Raw genomic sequence first — 6891 nt, forward strand, 5'->3', positions numbered from 1 at the left:
TGCCAGAAGAAACATGCAACTCAGTTTGTTCCCTGCAAAACAGGAGTGGTGTAGGAGATCCCGACGTCCTGTGGAGGAATGTACATCGGTCAGACCGGCCGGTGTGTCAATGACCGCCTACGAGAACACGCCAGCAATCTTGGAGCGAAGACCGGCAGCAACTTGGCAATCCACTGCGCTAGGTGCGGCTGTAGCCCCGATTTCCAGCAGACGCGCATCGTTCGCAGTTACCGAGATTCCCGAGCCCGAGAAATCTATGAAGCCTACGAAATGCATAACGTCGGGTCAGCATGTGTCAGTTCACCTTCGATAGCGTTAACAGACAAAGAGATTAGTTATCTGCACCGTTAATTTTCATGCGTTGTATAGGGTAGGGCACATGCGTTTTTGCAATATCTCTCCCCCTCCTCTCATGTGAAAAGCCTATTTATTCGTGTTCGCACAAATAAAAAGCATTGTTGGCAGTTCAGCGCCTGGTCCTGTCTTACTTTCTGTGTCCTCTTACTTTACGCGCTGTTTCGAAACCATGCAGTTACAAACCTCACCTTGAACGAAATTCGGTTTCGTTCCTGGAACCAGCGAGAAGGCGAGTCATATAACAATTGACTCGCAGAGCTCAGGATACTAGCCTCGCAGTGTGAACTTGGAGAGCTTGAAAATAGTCATCTACGCAGTAGAATAATCCTTGGGGTACGAGAGAAAGAACTTCGGCATATGTTTGGATCCCTCCGAATAAAACAAGGCGATTTTGCGAGAGCATTGCCATATGCCTACTTTGAAGACGTACTGCCGCGGCTGCAAGTAGCCGAATATTTTTCCACCCTTGATGCTGCGTCAGGGTTTCATTTACTCAACACCCCTCCTATGCCAGAACTAAAGCCCCTTCTTGTGTCTTCCGCCGGCTAAGTTAAGTAGCGCCAACTCATCCTGTCCCTCTCCCTTTACACCCCGCCTCGCGGAAGCCGAAGTGCCACCATGAGGTTTCTGCTGCTTTTTCGGTTGATGCACCCGCCCCATGCCCGCCCATGCCCTCGGGACGCAGAAACACCGAGCGAAAACTCACTCGACGGCAGGCAGTGCAGGACGAACCTCAACACGTCAACACTTGCGAAACGGAGAAAGAAATATTTGTTTTCTCACGTGTGCACATGCGGGTGCAGGAACAAGATGGTAGAAAAAAGCGGAAAGAAGTGGCTGAAGAACTCCTTTCCGGAACCTCCGGAACCAATAATGGACGGCGGCGACGAAAAAATAGATAGTGCTACGTAAAAAAGCGGCAACAGACGTGATGGTGGGGCTTCAGCCACAACAATTGAGATTTGTGACTCTAAAGAAGAGAGCAAAGAACAGTTAGCTGAATTCAACTGCAGCGCTCCTTTTGAATCTGAAAGAAGCATTGACGTGTTAGAAGCAAAACCGCCGCCTGCCAGAAACGCGGCTTACAACATCGCAGAGCTACAGGATGCACGGCAACGGGGAAATATTACAAGAATTGCAATGTCCGAAACTATGTTTCAAGTGTGCGTCAGGCACAAAGCATGAAAACACATACATTGTTTGGTAGTGCACAAACGGACGAAACACGAAGGAAGAAGACGGACCAGTACTTGTCCCGTCTTCTTTGTGCGCTACCTAACAATTGGTAGGTTCCAAGTCACCCGCCTTTGAGTCTTACATAAAACACGGCCAGAAGGACGACACATACAAGTAGCAATCACCGACGGCGAAGAATATTTCGTGGAAGCGTTGGGGGTTCGTGCGATCGAGAGCGACGGGCAGTGGGTGGCAATGTTAAATGTGGCCGGCATCGTCATCAGATGGAAAATAAACACAGGAGCGAACTGTTTCGTTATACCAGAAACAGTCTTTCGAAAGTTATCAGAGACTCTAGCCCAAAACAGTTCCGCCACCTTGCGAACGTTTTTCGGCCACACAGAAAAAAACAACGGAAAGATAAATCTTGTTGCCTCTAATAGGACTAGGAGCACCGAGGTGACGTTCTTCGTTGTCGTTCAAGTTGTGCCAGTTACATTAAGTGGCCACGTGGCTGAGAGACTACAACGCATAGATACGGTCAACGCCGTAGCGTCTGGAATCATGGTATCTGGCTTTAAATACATATTCCAGGGCCTACGACAACTTTAAGGCCTCACCTATCGCCTGCAGCTAAATGCCGATGTACGACCAACCATCAAAGCAAAATGCAGAATTGCCGTCGCTTTTCAAGAGCCCGTCAAATGAAATCTGGACAAAATGTAACGCAACGGCGTCATCGCGAGAGTGAAACAGCCGTGCTTGTGGTCCAGCCATGTGGTGGTAGTACTAAAGAATGGTAAGCTACACATATCTTTGGATCCCTCAGATTTAAACGAGGCGATTTTGAGAGAGCATTGCCATATATCTACTTCGGAAGACTTACTGTCGCGGCTGCAAGAAACCAAATATTTTTCCACCCTCGATGCTGCTTGAGGGTTTTGGCAAGTAGCCCTTGACCAACAAAGTTCGCCTGTTTGCACCATGAACACACCGTTCGGAAAGTACGGGTTTCTGCGCATGCCATTCGGCATCACATCGTCACCGGAGGTTTTTCAATGCGCCCTGTATGAAGTGGTCGGAAGCTAGGCTGGCGTAGCGGTCGTGATAGACGATATATTAGTCTGGGGAAAGACATGGCAGAAGCACGACAGAAACCTGATCGCCTTGCTTGAAGGCTGCGGAAATGCAATCTAAAGCTCAATAGTAAAAAGTTACAATATTTCCATGGGCCACCTCCTCACTGCAGAAGGACTGTCACTGGATCCAGACAGAGTTCATGCAAGTGCCTGCGATAAAAAAGCGTAAGGAGCTTCACGTATTCCTAGGAATAGTAAACTTTGTAGCTCCTCTTATCCTAAACTTATCCGTTGCATCCGCACCTATTCGGGAGCTTCATAAGAAGGACATCGCTTAGACGTGGACGGAAGGGCAGGAAAACAGCTTCCAAATATTATGGCTATTCTTGTTACAGCGCCAATCCTAGGCTATTTTCACCCCGTCCAAAACAGTGAAACTGTCCGTGGACGCCAGCCAATACGGCGTCCGCGCCGTCATCTTGGAGGATGACCATCTTAGAGCCTATTGGTCCCGCTCCTTAATTGCCGCGGAGTAGCGGTACGCATAAATTGAAAAAGAAACCCTAACCATAGTTCATGGCCGAATGAAGTCCAAGGACTACATACTCGGAGAACCAGTAGAATTCGACCATCGGCCCCCTGAATCAATTTTCAAGAAACCGGTTTTTGATTGCCCTTTTCGTCATCAACATGCACCTCGTTCTTCAAAGATTCCCTATCACCGTGGTATACTAACCGGGAAAGGGACTATCTTTGGCCGACGCACTTTCACGTTTTCCTTGCACAACGGAGGACCTGGTGGATGAAACGGACCAATTTGAAGTCAATGCTGTTTCTTCGTTACCTATTTCAGATCAGCAGGGGCGACCAATCAAGACACCCTCATGACCGAGCTCTGCCGTTACGCAAGTACACACTTTTCTCATTAGTGCTTGCACTTCCATTGGTGGTGCTCGTGTGGCTGGAAAGGGTCAATCATTATTCCTATTAGGTAAAATCACTTCATGTTTGACTCTCATCTACCTCACTTGCGTTAGTAAAGCATTTTGTGGCATTCACTATATTCAACTTTTCCGTTATTGATGCGTTCCACTATATACGCCTTTTCTATGTAGGCTATGAGAAATAATGGTGTTATAAATTTATTATTTTAATGTGCATCATTTGTAGAAATGTACCTGCATTCTTATATATGTTGCTCGCGTGCATTTGCTATGTTCATTGTATAATTACATGATTTCGCTTGCTATCCTCTACGCCAGGACTTGTGCAGTAACCTCGTCAAGCGACTTTGATCTAGGTTTTGTTTCTGTCCAAGAACGTTCCCCCTTTTTTGAGAGGAAGAAACGTGAAACAAAGAATCCGTAAGCAGAAAAAGATAAGTCAATAATAATATCTGGGGTTTAACGTCCCAAAACCACGATATGATTATGAGAGACGCCGTAGTGGAGGGCTCCGGAAATTTCGACCATCTGGTGTTCTTAAACGTGCACCTAAATCTAAGTACACGGGCCTCTACCATTTCGCCTCCATCGAAATGCGACCGCCACGGCCGGGATCGAACCCGCGACCTTCGGGTCAGCAGCCGAGCACCGTAACCGCTATACCACCGCGGCGGACAGAAAAAGATAAGTCATGAATTACGTGAACACGCTGAAAAGTACCTTTGTTAACTTAAGGAAAAATTCTGTTAGAAAAAATGAAATAAATAAATTACCGAAGAATAAAAATCAGTATTGAAATCTCCTGCGAAAATAAAAATTTCGGGTAGCTCCTGCGTAAGGTGCTCACTGTGGCATCGTTCCGCTGGCGCTGGCCGCACCACAACGCCGCCTCGCGGTGCATCGAATCCATTTTTCTGACCGAGAAGCACCAGGTGAACCTTTCTAGCCGATAAGCTTCAAAATAGGACTGCTTACCTTCCAGTTGTTCCTGAGTTACTTATCCTCGTTTTCACTGAATTTATATTTGGCGACATTATGCTCACTACAATGTCATTGTATGTCGTGTAGTTAAAATATACGAGGAGCATTCATAAAGTAAGGACCGTTTGTTAATATTTAAATATTTACATGTCAGAATATAGATTTAGTTGTGCAGCGCCAACTGGTAATTTTTTGCGAAGGTACTGAAGTTATTGTTCTGACTCAGTAGTCGTCTGCTTTTCAGATATTGCAAACGACAATGTCTGCGAAAATCGTTGCTCCCACCTGTTGTGAAGTGCGAGCGGCAATTCGGTTTTTGCTGGCAAAAGGATCATCAGCTGCTCGTATTTGGGGGGGGGGGGGGGGGTTGTGCCTAGTTTATGTACCTCAAGTGATGAGTGAAGTAAAGGTCAGAAAATTTCGCCGAGACTTCACAAATGGCCGCACAAATGTGCACGACGTAGAGCGGAGTGGCAGGCTCAGAATCCAGACCAATGAAGCTGTTCAACAAGTGGACTGGGAATGGCGATTAGATCGACGACTGCCAGTTAGTGGTCTGCCGGATGAATTTCCTCTTGTCGGCCGCACTACCATTTGCACGGTTGCAACTGAAGAGCTCGGATATCACAGTGTGTCCATGGTGGGTACGAAAAATGCTTGCCGACCAACTCTACCAGCAAACAATTCCCAGGCGGCGAATTTCTATGCAGATGAAAACTGGTGCAGCAATTACGCAGAAAAGTGAAGTAGGCTTGTACTGAACTAAACCCGTCAATAAAAAGTTTTACTCAGGAATATTTATTTTCTTGGGACCAAACGGCCCTTACTTCTTGAATAACCCTCGCATTTGCAAAGCTATAGGCTTTGCAGTAACCTGTCTTTTTAGTTATATTAAATTGTGCTTTACTATAGGATGCCCCACTTGTACCTACTGTGCATTTATGCTGTTATTGAATTTTATACGTCGGATATCGGATTTCGCTTGTCTACCCTACTTATAAGTTCTACTGATATTTGGAATACTACTGTGCTAACAATTGCACCAGTGGTTCAGTGATCATAGCATTTCTTTTGTTTTTTTTTATGAACTTATGCGGACTGATCATGAATCTGCGTTCTTCCTGCGACAATTCAAAGACATTTGCTTGTTGGAATATTTTCTTGGTCTTTAGAAGTGCGTTTCTGGTGGCCTGACGTAGGCCACTGCATCGAGACAACTTTCTCTAGATACTGCGTTATCATGTGACCAGGTGAAAAGGTGACCGCTACTCCATCTCTCGCATGACTGATAACGTTCGTTCGATATAAAGGAATTGTCTGATGAGACTTCCTAGAATCCACTAACTGCGTTAATGGTTGGAAACAAAGGTTACTGCATTACAGACAAATGATTTGTACGCATATTTCATTTAACTTGAGCGGTATGAATACTGCGAATGCCTGCACACATGCAGACGTTCCTATATCCATTGCACGTGGTTTTGTCCCGATACGCAAGACATTCAGCTAATGAACTCTTCTCACATGAGCGTACCCATTCCGTGCGAAAGAGCTCCAGTAGTTCATCACGACTTCGCTCAGCTTCACTTCCGGACCAGAGTGGGCGTCTTCGAACGGCACACCGAACAGCAGGTCGATGTCATCTCCACGAGTGGTCACCTGCGTGAACACGGTCCGGCTATGCAGTGTCAAATATGCATGTGCACGCAATGTATAATTATGACTGCGTTTTAACACGGAAGTGTTTCATGCCGGGGTCCACGAAGACTTTGATGATGTATTTCCGTCGCGGAAATACGTCAGCAAAATGAACGCCATCAGATGGCAAAGAAAAAAAAACTTAAGAAAACGTTCTGTTGACAGGAGTAGAACCCATGGCCTCTCAGTGCGCGACGATGGCTGGCGGGCGTTTAGCCGACTGAGCTACCGCCTAACACATAACGGAGGCTGCCTGAACGCGCCTTTTATCTTTCACTCTTGCCTCTTACAGTGCCCTTGATTGGATGGATAGATGCTATGAGCTTCCCCTTTATAAAGAGGCGGTGACATGTGTGCCACCAGGCTCGAAGAAAGAAAATGAAAAACGCGCCGTTGCTACGACCGTCCCATTCGGCGCGTTTGTCGACGGCGCGTAATTTTGTCAACCCTCAACAAACCGTGAGGTGGTGGCTTTAGCCCAAGCCTCGCCCATAGCATCCATCCATATCGAAGAATAGCTCTCCGATGCTCGGCTGGCTGTGGCACCTGGTTCCCCGCTCACCCTGTGAGAATTAACAACCAAGTTAGAGGGAAGACACGACGCCCGTAGCGTTTCTCTTCGCGTTTCACGACGCTTTGAAGGAGTGCATATCGAG

This window comes from Rhipicephalus sanguineus, chromosome 1, assembly GCF_013339695.2.
Source record: "Rhipicephalus sanguineus isolate Rsan-2018 chromosome 1, BIME_Rsan_1.4, whole genome shotgun sequence".
Classification (NCBI taxonomy): Eukaryota; Metazoa; Arthropoda; class Arachnida; order Ixodida; family Ixodidae; genus Rhipicephalus; species Rhipicephalus sanguineus.